Source organism: Halyomorpha halys, unplaced genomic scaffold, assembly GCF_000696795.3.
Source record: "Halyomorpha halys isolate HHAL.00 unplaced genomic scaffold, Hhal_1.1 Scaffold374.1, whole genome shotgun sequence".
Classification (NCBI taxonomy): domain Eukaryota; kingdom Metazoa; phylum Arthropoda; class Insecta; order Hemiptera; family Pentatomidae; genus Halyomorpha; species Halyomorpha halys.
The window spans coordinates 713,415-733,360 of NW_027112597.1; the positions used below are offsets into that span (position 1 = coordinate 713,415).

The 19,946-nt window shown below is 28.9% G+C and overlaps 1 protein-coding gene across 4 annotated transcripts in view; it reads right to left on the reverse strand.

Annotated features, from left to right (window-relative positions):
• Positions 1-19,033, reverse strand: part of beta-Spec (spectrin beta chain) — a gene marked incomplete in the record, with an annotated part of 132,761 nt that extends 113,728 nt beyond the window's left edge. For 3 of the 4 annotated variants that reach the window (XM_024358778.2, XM_024358774.2, XM_024358772.2), the window contains 1 exon segment: positions 18,887-19,033. 4 annotated transcript variants of the gene reach the window in all.
• Positions 19,034-19,946: the final 913 nt, after the last annotated feature.

Genomic DNA, 19,946 nt, shown 5'->3' on the forward strand with positions numbered 1-19,946 from the left:
CCCTGGGAGGGTTGTTCCTATCATTTTGTGACAGCACTACAGAGTAATTCTTGACCTTACCTTAGCTAAAGAAGGTTGATAACATTTGAGACAACACAGGGCTATAAGCGAAAACCGCTGTTTTAACTGTTCCAGTGTGGCCTAGTTAGTTATTTTAAAAATTCCAGGTATGCTTAAGTCAGACCTGACAGAAGGATTAATTTGCCTTTTTTAGTACCTCGAGTGGCGCTGAATGTAATGTAAGCTACTAAAGGAAAGTCTTTTCGGTATAAGTTAAAACTGGATAAAGTTCCAACAAAAAGTTTGGAAGAAGATAGTTGACCGTATGAAGTAGATTGGAAAAAAATAATCCGGGAGGCGGTCAATAAAGGTATCAAAATAGCAAAAGAAAACTATTAATTATTATGAGAGAAGTTGACCATGGATGACTTGTACGAGAAGATGGTTGGGGGTGCGGTCAAAATGAAACACAAATAAGTTGATGTAACTTATTCAATCGTGCCAACGTTTCGGCTAGAGTTTCTAGCCTTCATCAGGGCTAAGAACACAACAAGATAACAACCAATCAATATAGAAAAAAAAATTATAAACACAATGACATAAAGTGAATAATTTTACTTATTTATAATTTCATTATGTAAAATTTACTTTATGTCACTCTGTTTATTTTTTTTTTTATTTTCTATATTAATTGGTTGTTATCTTGTTGTGTTCTTAGCCCTGATGAAGGCTAGAAACTCTAGCCGAAACGTTGGCACGATTAAATCAGTTACATCAACTTATTTGTGTTTCATTTTGACCGCACCCCCAACCATCTTCTCTATATGGGCATCTTCAATAAGAATGAAGTTCTGCTACCAACTGAGGAAGCATTCATCTTATCACCCATGCAAAGTAAGGGGAAACGTTGGTTAACAAATAACAGTTTTCTTTTACTATTTTGATACCTTTATTGACCGCCACCCGGACTATCTTCCCCAACGAAAAGTTTGATTTACTTCTCTTTTCGTTATAAAATAGGCGCTTGGCGCTGAAAAGCTGAAATTTGTGTTCAGCACCCTAGAAAACAAATATTATCGCTGAGAAAAATACTACTGGCCATTTTTCCCCAAAACACTCTTTATGAACATATCGTATCTGGACTTTATTTTCAGCTCGTTCTCGCTGGTCGTTGAATATTAAAAGTAATCTTCGAAATTTATTTTTAACAGAATCTGCAAAAAAAAAAATCTTAGTTTTCTAAGTTTAAGCAAAAACTGAAAGTTCTTACATTTTCCCTTCACTCCATTTTCAAAAAGAAATAAGTGGCTGAGGAGGTGATTAAACTCAAATTTGGATACAAGACCCCCTAATAAAAAAATTAGAATTGTTTTAAAATACATCCGACAATTTATTCTTCTAATAACTCTGATTGATGATTTATACTAATTGAACAAAGAGGCAAATCACCGAATATAACATCAATATAATTACAACTTAATCATAATACAAAATGTATTAGAAAAACTTAATTAGCATAGCCACGAAATTAAATATTCCTAATACAACCTTACTAATACTCCCTCTCTCGAAAGAACAGAGCAAAAGTGGACTAAAAAATATAAAATTTAAATGAAATAAAAAAAAAGAATAAATTTCTCATAAGAAAACGAAAAATCATAAAATTCAAGATACCACGATAAGATAAGGTAAACACTGAGGCGATGAACTTTAATTAATGGAAAATTTACTTTTGGAAATTTCTGAATTTGTAACTCAACGAAATCGTTTAAATATCTGATGTAGTCGAAACGAATAAAAAAAAAAAAATTATGGATGTGGAATTTATAGAAAATGATAATTTTCATGGTCCTAAGTGAGATGAGTTACCATCAAGAAATCATTTAGTTTAAATTCTACGAAATTCTATTCCAAAAGAAAAATGTTTCATCATTTCTTAAAATGAATCCCCTCTATTATTCGTGTACTTTTGTTTCTAAGTTACTTCCAACGATCAACTGCAATTATGTTACAAACCAGTATTATCAAACATGTAAATTATCATTATTGATTAAATCCACCCAGAGACCATAACGATGTATAACCATATTTAAAACAGGCCAAGAAGAAAAATAATTCTAACGTTAATCATTAGCTCTCTAAACCTCGCAACCTCGCTTTGAAACGTTTAGAACATTAATATTAATATGTACTTGTAGCGTGCACAAAGTTGTTGAAAAGAGCGTTTTAGATTTAAGCCCCGGGTGATTAAAATTAATTACTTTAATATAACATTATGGAATATTATTAGGTAGTGATATTTATACTACATGAACTTGGATGTCTTTTATAATAAATTAATAATTTTAGCTTCGATTTGACGTACACCTTTGACTGACTGGATCTTCATAATTTATACCTGCCTATTTATATAAATAATGTCTCATATTATTTATATATTATATAACATATATACATACTATAGATGCATATATATTAAGTAAGAGGATATGTAAATGCTTAGGTAACCTCAATTTCAGGTCCGAGTGTCCTAAGTAAGCACTACTGACTGCATAGTTATAAAGTCTAAAAACTTTCAATTGTCGTGTAAGTGATTTAATCGATAAAAATTATGGTTTTAATTTCACAAAAGATAAATCCTATCAAATTTAATTTTAAACTAGAACTTATTTATGAAAAACTAATATATAATATAAGCGTATCTTGCAATAGTTTTGAAGGATTTAAAAATATTTTGAACGAGCTGCTAATGGTTAATGAACATGTGCGTTGAAAACTAATTAATGACGTCAGAAGCATTCATAAGAACCCAGCACAGACAAGGCAAGATCCGTTTTCATTTTCAATGTTCACTCTTATGTTACAATGAATAGCCAAGAAAAATAGTATTGAAAGTGCGTACGTGCAGTTTCATGACTAATTTGGACCGTCATCGTAAGAAAGATCACGTATTTTACAAAAAAATAAATTAAATAATCTTGGAAGCAATTTCGTGAAAACAATGAAATATTAGTACTAATACAAATAAATAAAACTAAATAAATAAAACGGTTAACTTCCAATTCATTACAAAAAGACTGATCTACATGACAATAATAAGGCCCATCTAAACATACGAAGTTGAGCTTTGGGGCTCCACACTAAACCTTCGAATTCCTCTCGTATCCAATCCCTGCAATCCAAAATCCTTCGTAAAATATTCAATGCTCCTTACCTTGTTACAAATAAAATCATCCTAAATGTTCCTTATGTAACTGATCTAGCCAGATATCAATCCTTCCATTATAAACTCCCTAACCACTCAAACCTATTAGTTTCTAACCTTGCTTCCTCTATCATTACCTCCTAAGCGTCTGAAAAGAAGATCTCTTCGAGATCTTCTCCTCTAGAAATGTTATTGGAGTTCTATCAATGGGTAGATTCTCCACATGTTTGTCATTTGACCTCTAACAGCAAATTTACATGCTGTCAGCATATATTGTAAAAATGCTTTTATACTACTACTAATGGGTAGTTTCTCTACAAGCCTGCATCATAACATTATGATCTTACTTGAAATTCACTTGTTGGATTTTATGTACAGTTGTAAATGTCAATAGATAAAAAATAAATAAAACTAGAAACTCACTACTTATTTTATTGCTGCTTAGACGCATTTTATATCTTTATAAATCTGTTTCTATATTTAAAAATGGGACTGAGTAACATTCTATAAATCATTCATTATTTTAAGTGATTTTTATTTTTATGGTGTCCATAACCTGAGAAAATACGTTTAATTGGTACTACCCGTATTGTCAATGTATTCAATTGAACCCAAGTATGTAATCTGGAACCACCGGCTATTTTTATGAAATTGTTTTCTATGAGCTGTAACAAATCTTTTTTAATTTCGGAACAAAAATCCAATACACAGTTCTAATGTGATACCTCTTAGAATTCTTTACATAAGGTTTTGTGGCGAAATTGAAATTCATGTAAAAAAAAAATATTAATAAAACTGATAAGAAACATTTTACAAAAAATTATATTATATTTAACGATATTTGTTTAGATATTGTCCTTCGTTTCCCATATTTTCGAGAAAAAGAAATTGAAATATTTTATCTTTTGTATTTTAAAACTAAGGAATTAAAATCAGCATAGAAACTTATTTTTTCTTCATGATTATTCATATATTTAATTGTCTTGATACCATTCAGATTCTGTTGAATTTGTACATTCTCCATGTTTCAGAATATCACATTCCAAGTGCTGAAGATTTCATTCATTTACGATATGGTCATTAAGAGGAAGTTTTGATACTTGTCATCACACAACAGCCTCACAATCAATTAAATAAATAAATAATAAAATGAAATAAAATTTTAAAATTTTTATTTGACATGCAAAACATATGTAGTATATAACATAATTAATTTCATCAATATCTTAAATCATAATCGGATATAGTCCCCAATTATACATATGCCTATAAAGTAGATATAAATTTAGTTCAATTCATAAGTTTGGACTCAATAAAACAAGAGACTTGAATCTTATATCAAGTCCAAGTTACAAAAGCAAATCTATTGATTAAAAGGATATGGTAGTTGATCATCAATAATTCCATAAACAAATAAACATTTTTTTTTAGTTAGTTCTAAAATATAATTCAAATCAACATAAACCTGAAAATAAGTCGTAACTGCTGTCTAAGTAAAGTATACTGAGGATAGAAAGAGTTTAATTAAAGTAAGCCGCAAACATGACTGATTATTTTTGTTCAGATATTTTTATGTAACCGATTGATAAATTGTTGGTACCACTAGTTTAAATAATGTTATCTTATCAAACTATTTGTGAAGAACCTTATCGCGCAAGTACAAGTTTTCTTAATTTTCCTTGGGACTCTGTAAGGACAAATATTACGAGACATGTTCATGTCAATATAATCGAGAATTAGGCAATGGACTGAAAATGGAGGGTTACAATTAAATAAAAATAAAATTCTCTGATCAAACCTTACAACACAGGAAACGTATAAATGTAAATTCCGACTTTCGCAGATTTAGACATCTGAATAATCTATTTCATTAGTAACAAGAAACGCTCCTATAGAAAAGAAGAAAAAAAACGAACAACCCGGCAGCCAGACAATGTCAACGAAGTTAATGAGAAAAACAACGTTGCAGAAATATGCACATATATCAGGGTCGCATATCCATCATAACATAACTTCAGAAGATTTTAGAACAACTAAATGCATATATAAATCATATGCACTCAAGATGATTTAGCATTTCTTTTGTACAATTACTGCACGACAATTATCAGAAATTTATTGTAACATTTTATTTTATCTGAAAAATAATCATAAATTTACTTGTATAATTAAATAATAAATGTACTTTTCTAGAAATGATTTATTTAACCGTTAATCGCGTGGTGTTACCTACAGGTTACAAGATTTTCTCGTATTTAAACGGCTTAGGTAGAAATATTTCAACCCTTCTTTCAGTTTTGTACTTAGTTATTATTATAGATGAAGTGTGGACATTTTTTAATTTAAATAATAAATTATTGTGTAATTAATTTCGGTACTTATGAAAAGGAATAATGTAGGGTTTGTTTGGGCAAACACTCAGTAAAGTGCATCAAATATGAGGTCAGACTATGCCAACTCAATGATTATTTTTTCCTTAATTTTTGATAAATGATATAACTTATATTCACTCGAAGTGGGCTATACATCATATAAATACGAACTAAGTATAATTATTTTTACTTAATTTTTGTTTTTGTGGAGTGAATAAGGTTATAATATTACGGTTACAATTAAAAGGCTGAAGAAATTAAAATTGTTTTTAAAGGTTCCTGGTTAGGCCCAGCTAAGGGCTAACCGAACAATTTCGGATCAAAATCTTCTACTGCAATTATTAGCTGGTTATCTGCAAATTACTTTTGCCAGTTAATTCTATAGCTTCAGAGTTACTAAGTCACAAGTAGAGATCGGATTTTCGGCAAAAAACTGAAAAGCGTGCATTAAACAAATCCAAATTCGCGCAGTAAAAACTAGAAATTTGTATTAAACACCCAAAGCCTGCAATTTATAACATTAAGCTTGTCTAACTTTGTTTGGCTCAATTATACTCCCTCTATACACTCAACATTTATGCAAAAATACTTAAACTACTCTGATTAAAAACCTACAATTTTGTCCATAATCGAAGATCTATGAGAAAGCCAATTGTATCAAAGGCTGAAATTCGATTTTTCAACTTCTTAAAACTACTTCAATATTAAGATTTAGAAAAAATATGCAAGGCACTATGTAGAAAGGAGTATTTGAAAATATTTCAAGCAAAATTCCCTTTTTATTCTCTCCAAAAACTTCACATAGCTTGTTCTTCCGCGTAGATTTTTAATTATGTATTTACATACGAATATATCATTCACCAAAAAACTAACAAGTAATAAGTGATGGTAGAAAACTTTTAAAAAAATGATTAAAAATCATATTAATCTGACCAACTAAATTTTTGTTCAATTTTTATTTAAAATATTATAAACAGGTAATATCATTACTTATAAAAAAAAGTTTAATTCTTACAAATTACATACGGACTGGGAATCCAAATTAAAAACAACGATAAAATCGAACGATCTCTACATCAAGCTTCTTCTTGACAGACTTTTTCAGTTACCAGAAATCATTGTATAATACTATTCTAAGAATATTGGTCACTTGTGTTTTCAAATTTTTTATTTATTTATGTTTTTTTTTAGGTTGAATTCGACCCTTCATATATATTAATTAATGCATTGAATAAGAAATTAAATAATATAATGAATAAATATTGTCACACATATATGTATATTATGTACGAAATTTAGTTCAAGAATTAAATATGAAAAAAAAAAACTTTTTTAAAGAGTGAAACGTTCAATTTTGTAAAATATAAGATTAGTCTTATTTAAACGTGTTTTCCATAATTCGAATTTCTGTCGAGTTTCGGTGAAATTTGAAACAAAAGATGCAATTGCATGAAAATCCTCTCTTCGGTCATAAGCATTCTGAACGTCGATAAAGGCTGTATGCACCCCTGGTTTAAGTACTAACTGATCAATACTGTCATTTAAAACAGTTGGCAGCAATATACATTTATTTTATACAGACCCATCGTTGGTTTATAAGTAAAATACACTAAGTCAAAAATTGAAGTTTTGACAGAATTGGCGATAATTTTTTTTTTAAGTTATTGGAAATAATCATTTTATTTTATTTAAGCTGAATTTTATGATATTAATAAATTATTTAGAGGTTAATCTTTTTAAAATTTTAGATTGGAAAAATCAAATAACTCGTAAATAAATGATTTTGATTTTATATATTTTACTTGTAAGCCGATGATATACTTCATTAAGTTGGTTTTGTTATGACAAGATATTTATAAAACAAATATAAAATAACTGAAACCTTCCAGTCCCTAAAAACATTGTTACCTCATACTAAATCTACATAACTATCCAGTTGATTTTATTATCGATGTCTGTTTAACCTATCGTTTTGAACAGCCTCGATAAAGCCCTGTAAAGTGGGGCGAAACGTCGGACAATTAATACTTAAAAACTATTTTGTTCCTTTTTGACCGTAACCCCGACCATCTTCTCAATATTTTAAATTATATGACAAACTATATATACATTGATATGCTTTGAACCTAGGCTTTGTGCTATCTGAAATGCAAAATATATGGCTCAAATACCAATAATAAACGAATTATTACAAAAATCAATAAATAATAAAGACGTGGATATAATGCTATTATTTAACAACTAACAGTCTTTTCTTCGTGGTCAGAATATATCAGAAACCTTTGAATAATATTAACTCGACTTAAAATAATAATGAAAATATTTGGAGTAAACTTTAGTTTATTCCCTTCGATTTCACATTAAATGTCTACTTATTTATTTGACGTCTAGATTTAACTGAACTAAGGTACTATTTCATTAATACTTGTTTTTTTTTCTTCTGAATTCTTTACGGTGCACTGATTTAAAAAATAATACAGGAATTAGACAATGTCATAATATGTAATGCGAAAGATAAATAATTTTTTTTTTTTCCGAAATAATATTGGTTATTTGCTTTTAAAGTGGCATGTCAGACAAAAAAGTTTTGATTTTATTTTGAATCTGACATATTCCAAGGACATATATAAAACCGTATACTGGTGCTACTTTCTTCAACGAGGATGTCCCAACACAATGCACCTCTAAGCAAGTAGTAGTTACAAACGTACTCCAGTTTACATTACAATCTACAGAATACGCAAAGAAAAAAAAAAGTCAGATCTGCTACTATGTGCGAAGCAGGCATATTAATTGTAGATTGTAAAATCCAAGAATATAGTCCATCGGAAGTTTAAAATAACACTAAATATCGCATATTAGAAACTTTATATTTAATGTCGACTTGTAAGTCCACACAGCGGACCTTCAAGACCCTAAGGAACAAAACACAATGTACATTCTTCCCTATATGGCCGAGCACTAGCACCATCTTATTTTATAATAATATTTTTAGTTTTATTTCATCAACAATCATTCAGTTATTTAAAAACGACTTGAATATTTTAGCAGGATTCATTGAAAAAAAAAAAAAAAACCAGTGCCTTTTGACAAGAAATACAATTATTCTTATTTTTGAAGTCAAGAAGGAAACATTTAGAAAATGAGATAACTGAACCACTGAAATCTATATAATAGGTATTTTGTGTATGATATTTTTTTTTTAAATCACTAATCAATATAAGCCAATGATATCATAAAATTAATAGGGCGATAAATAGATGAAGTTCATCAGTCATTGGACTTACGATGACACGAGGAGGTCGTAGAGGGTTGACTCCAGAGCGGTCAGCTGTTCGTCCACAACTAACCCAAATCTAGGAGATCTATAACAGCTGCGGCGCTCCGCAATGCAGCCCCGTGCTCTATACCTCAACCATATAATTAACAATACTTCTTATAGCAAACTATATTTATACTTTTATACATTTATAGTTCCATTGCAAAACGTAATACACACAAAATTTATATACAGGTTGTGATTCCATCAACTTTTACACCACGATACGCAACTGCTCTTATCCTCAACCTCTTCTACCTTATCTCATAGTACAAGAGCCCAAGATGAGAAAAAAGGCAGTTATTTTACTCCAATCGGTGATTAATTTAATGAAAACAACGTATAATTACAAGTAGAAATTTATGAGTCTGTAGGTCCAAGTATAGGTAGGGAAATAAAAAATGGTGGTTTTTCATTCGCAGCTCTATATCTTTAAAACTACCAACAACATCAGAAAACCTAAGAGAACATCAATCAAAGTAGAGTAAATTTGCTAAAATATGGGTCCTAATAGAGCTTTTTACGTTCAATAGTATTCGAGACATAGCTTTTTAAAAAGCAAAATTTCATAAATAAAAAAAATATACTCGAAGATCAGTAGTAAGTAAATTTATTTTGAGAAATCTATATCTCAAAAAACTTTCGACGTACAGATGTCTATTAGCACTCAAATTAAAGCTAGTTTAATGGACTATAAAGTAGTTTATGTCGTTAATCTTCGTAAGAATAGTAGTTTTTCTGATATTTGCTAAAATAAATTTATTTATAGTTATTCGGACTTGCTCAGCCTCCACTGGCTCATTACCAGTGATGCGGCGAGAGGGATGCGCTGGGATCTCTTGAGTTCTGATCTACCCCTCACACGTGGGGGATAGATTGGGCTCAGGGATCCTCATGTCGATTGTGTAAATACTGTATATATTATTTTATCATTATCTTATTTTATTTATTTACTTATTTTTCATACAGATAGTTTGATTATGTTCATCTTGTCTATTCCTTTGTTTGTATATATCTTAAGAGAGTTTTTTTTTATTATTTTTTTTTATTTTAGTATGTATAAGATCATCCATCACTATTACCTATTGCCCACAACTGTGTGGCAGATTGTAATATCTATCAATAAATAAATCTATCAATAAAAAAAAAATAGTTATTCGGACAAATTTTCACAAATATCATAAAAACTACTACCCCTAAAAATATACGTGTGATAAACTAATTTATAGTAAGTTAAATTAACTTCATTTTGAGTGCTGGTAGACATACGTACGTCTTATGCATCCAGAGGTATACTTTTCCAAAAAAAAATAATTTTCTTTGAACAACTAGAAATTAACATTTTGTAAATTTATTTTGTCAAGTATCATAAAAACTACTACTCCTAGAAAGGTAAACGTCATATACTATTTTATAGTAAATTTAACTAGATTTAATTTGAGTGCTGGCAGACATCTGTACGTCAAATGGTTCTCGAGATATATTTTTTCATAAATCAAAGTTATATTTGGAACAACAATAAATCAATTTATTTTAGCAAATATCATGAAAACTACTACTCCTACGAAGATAAACGTCAGAAACTTCTTAATAGTACATAAAACTAGCTTTAATTTGTATGTTGTATAGTTTTTGAGATATAGATATTTCAAAATAAATTCACTAACTACTAATCTTTCAATACATTTTTATGAAATGTTGTTTATAAAAAAAATATATCTCGAGAATTATAGGACGAAAATAACTATTAGGCATAATATTTTAGCAAATTTACTGCACTTCAAATAATGTTCTCTTAGGTTTTCTAGTGTTGTCGGTAGTTTTAAAGATTTAGAGCCCCGAATAAAAAAATATTTTTTTTTTAAATTTTGAAATAGCCACCATTTTATTCTCCCTAACTATGCTTGGCAGACATCAATTTTGACTAGTAATAATACATATTTTTCATTAAAGTAATAAAAAATTGGGGTGAAATAACTGTTTTTTTTTTTATCTTCCCGGCTCTTGTACTATTAGCGTTAGGAATGCATGTAATATTCATATTATTCTAATTATATACTTTTTCCTGTAAAAAGCTTTATTTATTTTTTTCGATTTTAACGTGTTAAATGAAGATGTTTTATGAATCATAACAATATTTCGGAAAAATGTTTACTTAAATGATCATTCATATTTTAAATCCATTTGTTTAATATATGTATAACAATTTTTTAAGAAAAAGTTTGGAAACAATTTTTATTTCATAATACATTTCAATATTTTTTACACGTTTTATTGATGAAGAACAAAGAATTCAATTTAACAGTTATGAAAACAGCAGAACATGTAGAAAATTAAAAATTTGAAGTTTATCTAATAAAAATAAATAACACGAAAACGGATGGTACCTATCATATCTCAAATAGATACGAAGGTTTTCTCAACATCTTAACCTTGGAAAGCGATTAGAACAGATAGTCATGGTGTGAATTTATAACTTGATTCATCCAAGGAAAATAAAAATGGAGATTTTTAATACTATCAGGCAAACAGCCAACTCACAAACAATAACAGGAATATTGAGGTTCATTTACATAACTAACAAGACATCAGACTTCAGGAATATAGAATCACACTTGAAATATATTTTTTAAATAACAAATATTACAAGATTTTTAGATCTTGAATTTTTCTACATATTTCCAAATAGAACATATTTCCAAATAGCTATGAACAGTCATGCACGCACGTACACAGAAAATTATGTAAAACTTGATTATTAGGACTCAGGTTCCTTAAAAGGTGTATATCCGTCGAAAACTGGAATTCGATACATTTTTGATATTCCATACATAGGTAGGTAAAGGTAAAAATGTAAACGTCTATAGGCGTCTTTTATCTGGATAATCGTGCATAAAAAAATAACAGTGAAGTACTCCAGGAACCAAAAATAGATAAGAAAAAGATGAAGAACATAGCTATGTTAATGAACCATCTTAAAGCTTATTTTACTGCCGAAGTTATCAAGTTAATGCAAGATCAATTATAGTCACATAACGATGGCAAAGAAAAGAAAAGGTAAGCTTACTTCACAGTGGTGCTAAGTACATTTCCACTAACTTAACAAACAATTCAATTGTAGATAATCCCTTTTAGGAAAATTACAACTTCTTAATTTTTTTTTTACTGAACAAATTTAGGTTTTAATTCTAAATCTGTTCAGTTTAGAAAAACTAATTGAAAAGTTGTAATTTTCCTGAAAGATAGAACCATCAATTTTATAGTAATTAAAGTTAGTGGAAATATACTTAGCACTACTCTGAAGTAAACCAACGATATTACCAGTCACAATCTTTATTTAAAATACATATATTCATATTTTTAATTGCTTTAAACGTGCCGGATTAATTATAATTATTGTGACTTTAATCACGCATTATTAAACAATAAAATAAAAGCAATTGTGAATGAACTCTGTGCGATGCCTGAGTGGGTGGGCGACCGTGATGAAAGCCATTTCACCCCCAGCGAGGTTAATCGTCATCCTTTAGTCTAGGCAATATAGGAAAGATTGGAGAAAGTTTTGTTACAGTCCTAATATTAGCCACTCTCCAATTTCTTGGGACACTTCTGACAGATATTTTTCCGTGAGCTTTTTTTTTTTTTTTTTCTTTTTTTCTCAAACCTTTTTTTGGTTATTCACATATATCTCGAAATTCATCTGTTTTTCCCCCCAAGAAAATCGTTCTTTAAATTAAAGTAAACAAACTTTTCTACATGGCGGTAAGATTTTTCTGTACGACCAACCACTAAGACACAATAGCAATCTGTGTTAAGTGCAAAATTTCCAAAAAGTGTATATTAGTCCAAAAACATAAAAGTTACTTACATATAACTCGACATTAAAGCCTTTATGAGAATACATATTCAATAAAAAAAATGAAGAAGGTAAAATTTGTGTAAAATGTATTTATAAATTTTGTAATTATACAAAAATCTTACAGGCACAAAATTTTAAACAATTTTATTTTATTTATTTATTGAAATTTACAAATTTGTGAGTCAGAACTTATTATAAGATAGTCATATCTTAGGAAGGAACCAGTCAAAGGTAGTTTTTAAAATTTTTTTTTTTTCTGACTTCTATTTTGTAATGAAAGATTTTTTTTTCAAAAGCGAACAGATTTATAAATATATATATATATATTTTCTACGATATATAGGTGAAAAAAAACGCCATTTTGAATTTTCTTACGAAGAAAAATAATAATAAATTGGTTACCAATACCATTACTGCCCATATTCGTGTTGAACTACACAAAATGTTCCGTTATTGGGCATTTTCGTTTCAGTTTGAATGGACTACATATATAAGACGGCAAGAACAGCCTGGAACCTATCTAATAAGAAAACCTGTTTCTCCTGCTTTAAACTTTGTAAGTAATTCTTTTTTGGTACTTTTTTAGATTTAATATTTAAATATGGTTTCTGAAATTTGGCACACTTGTTAAAAACTGCAGATAATACTTGAAACATATAATGAAATATATTCCTTATACAATAAGATAAGATACCAATATATTGATTCGTCACCAATTCAAATAATTATTACTAATAACGTTCGAAAAATTATTAATATTCAGCATCGTCTGTATATCAAAAATCAAAGCCTTCAATTATTTGTATCTTAAATAAATCCATTGAGGGAACTAAATGACAAAGTATATACTAAACTGACAACGTACATTAATGTAAATAACGACTCATGAATGACTAGTAAATATGAATAAAAAAAAAACTAACCTCCCGCGAACTGAATTTCCTTTAAGAAATTAAGACTCTCTGGTTTTCTGTTGGTTCTTATAAACAGATACTAAGAAGAGAAAGCATCGAAAGTAAATTCGTGTGAGATTGTTAACTTTTAGTAAGTACTAAGATCAATACATCGATTGTTATTAATCAGTGATACCAGTCTCTCAACACAGTTTACTTTTTCGTCTTCACTGCATGAGGTTGAGAAGCTTTCTAATCATGCAGAAAATTTTTTTATAGACTTCCTCGCAAGTGAAAATTTTCAATCGCATTTTACAGTTTAAACATCGAGGAACGAATTTGGTTCTATGTCCGTCTGCTCGAAGACAGATTTTGATAATCATGACACCGGTTACAGTTAATCCAATTTTGATAAAATTTTCAGGGATTGTGTAGATTTGTACCTAGATGGTTCACTACTTTCGCTTACACAAATGTATTTTCCTTGATACACCAATACATCAAAAACGGCTCGTTGGTTTCGACCCAAAATGGAGGAAAGTTGGGGATTAGTATAAAATGGTCCTATGATCAATTTGATCCAATTCTATCCAACTACTTCCTCTTACGCTGGCGCAAACATATTTAACTTAACACAATTATATTTTAAAAACTGCTCGTTCCGTATCTTTAATACTAATTTTCAGGAATTGTATTGCGACATATAAATTTTATCGAATTCCATTTACTACTCTTTGACAAAATATACTTCAAAAATGGTTAGTCCAACGATGGAGAAATGATGTAGCCCAAATTATGGAGAAAAGTGTAAAAATAATCCAGTACTAATTTTATCGAATACCTTCAACTGAATTTGGCTTAGGTATGAGCTCAAGAATTTTCTTCTCAACCTTCTGGGTTTGTAAAACGTCTTTTCCAATTTTTACGACGGTGGGTAGAAAGTTGGGTATCAATATAAAAATGGTTCGTTATCAAATTCTATCTACTACTTTCTCTTACATAAGAAAAAACGTCATTTTCCCTGACACTCCTACATTTCGTAAACGACCCGTCAAAGATTTGGCTCAAAGTCTGAGGAAAGTTAGGAGTTAGTATAATCTCAGAACATTACTTTAAAATTTATAATCGAAAGAAAGTTCGCAGATTTTATACTCAAACGACTTATCATTGAACTTGAAATGTGGGTAATTATGAACCCAAATGTATTTATTTATAAATATATATATTTATATTTACATTGTATATTACATACATAATTACTTTATTGGAGTCTCCCAAAAAATAAATAATAAATTACGATTTCAGTGAATTAATTGTTGAAAATACGTAATAAGTTTTTATTTTTTAAAAATATGCATTTTTTTAAATTCATTGTTATGTTATTTATAAAAATTAAGCCCTGCTAAATACTTAGTATCATGTTTGATGTGTTTTTGTACTTTATGACTTCAATGATGTCGCATAATTTTACAAAGATTGTTATTATTTAAAATCTGTCTCTGAAACCACTCCTACAGAAGGGTCGATTTAAGAATTGACATACCATTGATTTGACGTCAATAGTTTAATATATGGAGCGGCATTTAGAAATAAAACCAATTTGGTAGGTCATGTCTTTTAAAACTTTAAATTAGGTTACAACTTCAAAATATAAAGACAAAAATTTTTTAAATAAAAGTAATAAATACCTGATAAAGATTTAAATGGCAACTAAAAATATCTATTATTAAACGGTTTGTAACCTTATAAATGTAAGATAATAGAACTGACAGATCTGGGAAGTTTCAAGTAACGCAATGAATGGTCTATTTATAGACAATAAGGAAGAGACACGAGTGTAAACATGGAAACATTGAAGTCATACATAAAAAACAGTATCAACTTTAAGATGTAATTTTTGATTTTTTTTTTTTAATTATCACTAAAATAACATTGTTCTTGGATAATAAAAGTTAAAAGACCATGTTAAAGATTTTAAAAGTTGACGATTTTGGGTGAAGGAGCAAACCAAAAGAGATTGTCTTAGGAAAAGTTAGGTTAAAGTGTTGAGTTTAACTGCTGGTAGAAGCTACGGTAAATATTATTAGGTAAAAATGAACTGCAAATAACACATTTGTATGTATAAACGTACATATAAATACAAACATACTTATAACTAAATAGTTTTTATTTTCATCACGATGTATCCAAAAATGAGATAAACATGATTCAACCTAGGGCAAAAGTCTCTGGAAATGAATAGGGATTAATGTTATGATATAAGGAGTTGAGTTTGTTTTATATTGAGCGGGCAGAACTGAACAATATGACAATTTATTTATTTTTTTAAAACCAAATTCACTGAATAGACGCCCCCCACATACCTTGTTACTGAATTGTATGAAGGCTATGAGCAGAACAACGTGATGAAAAAACGAAGGATTAATTTAACTTTTATTAATAAATTTCTTTTTCATTCCATCTTACCTCAAATTAATTGTATTATGAGTAAGTCATGAACTTTCAAATTAATGTAAGTGTAAACTTATTTAAATATAAACATAATTAAATCTATTCTATTTCCTATCCACCGCTTTATTATATATTTAATACTATAAGTTATTCTGACTTTTCCCCCAATCCTTTCTGTAGTAATATTTTACTACTTTATTAATTTAAATTAATTGTAAATAAAATACGAACTTATTATCCAGAGAATAGATTGCTGTATAAATAAAATAACTTCAGTACATACTAATAACATTATTTTTTTATATTTGCGTCACGATCCACTAAAGCACAATTGTTAAGTTTCAAATCAATGCATGAGAAGAATACAGCCGACCATAACAATCAAATGAACTTTGCGTATACGAGTTGAGTCTCATTAAGTTAAAACTTTAAAAAACCCAGACCACATCCAATTATTAACAAAACATGATCACACTATTGATTTTTTTTAATAAGTCTCATTGTGAAACCTTATGTTTAATAATTAAGGTAATGTATATAATAATAAGAAATTACCTTTAAAACATTAATAAACGTTCCTCTATAATATGACATTATTTGATTGCTATCAAGTAATACTTTTAGAAGCCAAGATATGCCATCTATATTGTCATTTCATTCGTAAAAAAATAGGATATTAATAATAGTTTAATAGGAATGCACACAATGTGTGAGTATTCATTTGGAGGAAATTGTACCGATGACCTATGACAATAAAATTGAACGATAGTACACCTGTCACAAGTTCGGTGAGATAGCAGGTATGTTAGAGGGAAAAAAAAACAAAAACACAATTATAAATTTTTAAAGAACAAACCTCGAGAATATATATACGAAAAAACATGAATCTAATTTCAATTTTAAATTTTAAAAAATATGGGATCAATATTAATTGACACACATACATGTATCTATAAGTTAATACTGACCATAGCCAATTAATATTGATCCCATATTTTTTAAAATTGGAATTAGATTCATGTTTTTTCTTCCAAGAGTAAATGGAATCAATAACAGTGTTTTTTAAGTCAACACAGTTTTATCAATATTTTCTTTAAATACAATAACTTTGAACAGAAACCTTACAAAAATAAATTACAAAGGATTCAGCTTAAGAAAATATTCTCAATTCTACATAATAAAAGGAAATTAATTCACACATTTGAATTGTGAACGACCGGCCTTCACAATTCGTTACTACAATTAGAAGGACCTAGTTAAAAGCCGGCAATTTTTTCGTCAGACACGCCCATACTCCACGTATAGTAAGGATTGAAGAGAAAAGCGAGAAAAGTAAATGTTCCTGAAAAATTTGTAAAAAGGAAAATTGGCATAAAACTATTACACAAGCTGTAATATTATAAAAAAAATAAAATATAGAAAATAACGCTCTTCTAGGATATATTTTTCATCAACAGTAATATTTTTTAATTGATACCTAGGTGATTTAAATTGTAACCTAGGTAGTAGTTAAGAGTAAATAGTAAAATCATTAAATATTTGATTCCTCTCTCCAATGAAAAAGATGAACACCAAATTATAATCAATTACTTCACTAATTCAAACAGGCATGAGATGATTACCAACAGGTTATCCTCATATTTATGACTTAACAGGATTCTAATAAAATAAAAAAATCATAATCCACAAAATCCTATGCATTTAATTTTACTTAAAAATAATATAATAATAAGCATCTCTGAGAAAATGCAGCAGGATAAAAATGAAAATTAACTTAAACACTTGTTTATTTATTAATGCACAACAATAAAATATGATACAAATACATATTTATAACAGCAATATCAGTTGGTTTCTGCTTGATAAAGTATAGGTCCAATTTACATATATAAAACACCTAGATATTCATCAGAGAAAGAGTGAGAGTTAAGTTAACCAATAATAACAAGTGTAACTTAAAATTTATTGTTGCTTTGATAGCAAAAGCTATGTAGGTCAAGGTATTAAAACTGTATGTAATAAAACATAATCTTTAGTAAAGAGTAGGGGAACATGAAATGAAAATTAAGAGAGGCGAGATTTGATATATAACAAAATTTCAGATTTTCAAAGTTAAATCAACATTAATTCATTATTAATTAGCATTCACTTTTCTTATATGGTAAATATATAAGAAAAGTTTTAGATTTAATAAAACTGTCTGATTCTGGATTGAAAAAAAGAAGAAGATACATATTAAATGAAAGTAGTAATTTGATAAGAAACTGTCCACTTGATATAATCACCTATACTTTAGAAACTAACTCATAAAATTTACAGTCATCCAGAACAAAAAACTAATCACAATTTTAACATGAACTAGAAACAATCCCTTAATCAATTCAGAGCATCAACTTACTAAGATAAGTGAAAGGACTTAAAACTTAGTTACTACTAAGGGTAATAGTAAAGTAAGCATTATGGCCTAATTACAAATGAAAAATTTAAGTACAAACAGAGATCTCAACACTGGTTGGTCACAATTTAATGTAAATATGAAGGATGACATTTTCAGGCTATCTATAAAATGACAAGTAGTATTGTCATCTGTGCCTCACCCGGTTTTTAAGAGGTAACACTTCAACATCTAATGCATATTTTTCAACTTCCAAATAAGTTTTCGATTGAAAATTCTTTGAAAAGCATTTGGATCAAACTAGGGCAAGGACCACCTAAATCACGGAGCATCCAGACTACAGAAATGAAATTAATTCTGATATAGAGACAACAAAAGGATGAGAAACTTACCTTAAGAGCTACTCCAACTAACAGCTAATAAATGCACTATTAAAAACCTACGAAATGCTATATTGAAATGTAAATAAACCACAACTCATCCGAACAACAACACCGTCAACGAGCAGCAAGTAGACGACTGGCTAGAATTGAGCCGAGTTCCCAATGCACGTTCGTTATAAAAAGTAGTCCCAATACTACTCGGCTCAAACAAACTAAATTTAATTATAATAAACTTCAGAACATCTTTGCTTTAATTCAAACACGTATTTTCAATGTAATAAACCAAAGAACGGTAAAATATAATAAAAATTATGATAGGCGGAGGGATACAAATGAGATGATGTCATCGCCCTTTTAGGCTGGTGTACCAAGTATTTGTGGGCGTTGCCAATCAGCCGCTCGTTTTATGTATTACCTTAACAATTGTGATATCACAATGTAATGAGTGGAATTATTAGAAAATTTAACAAAATTTCAATTCCTTACTTTTATTTCTAAATTATTACTAAAAGAATCTCTTTTTTCATCAACCATGACTATTAATTAATATCCATCTCAGCCCTGTCAAATATTTAAAAACTTACCAAATCGTTTAAATGTGATACCAACCTTAGTAGTTAATTATTCTATATTAATAGATATATGTATTTTGGCTGAATGAGTAAATAAACAAAAATAAATATCCTTTCTGCTATTTAAGTGCCTCTTTTGACTAAAACCCTGACCAACTTCCTTCAGAAAAATTATCACAATCCAGGTTATAAAATATTTTATACTTTATATAAAGAAGCTGACTAAAATAAATGGTTGAAAACCTGATGGCTGAGCCTGTTGGGAGTAGGGTCCCAGAGCGTTTAACTTAGAAGGTTGTGGGTTCGATTCCAACCTGGGTCAATAAATATTTATTTTATGAAAGCCCTGAGAAATGAATCTTGACATGCTCACTCTGTGCTGTCTAGGTTCTCAATCGAGGACTTGAGCAAAAAAAAAAGTTTAGTAATACTAATACAAATTAGGTAATGAAGTAAATTTAATAAAACAATACATCTATAAAAGGTTTTTATTCGAA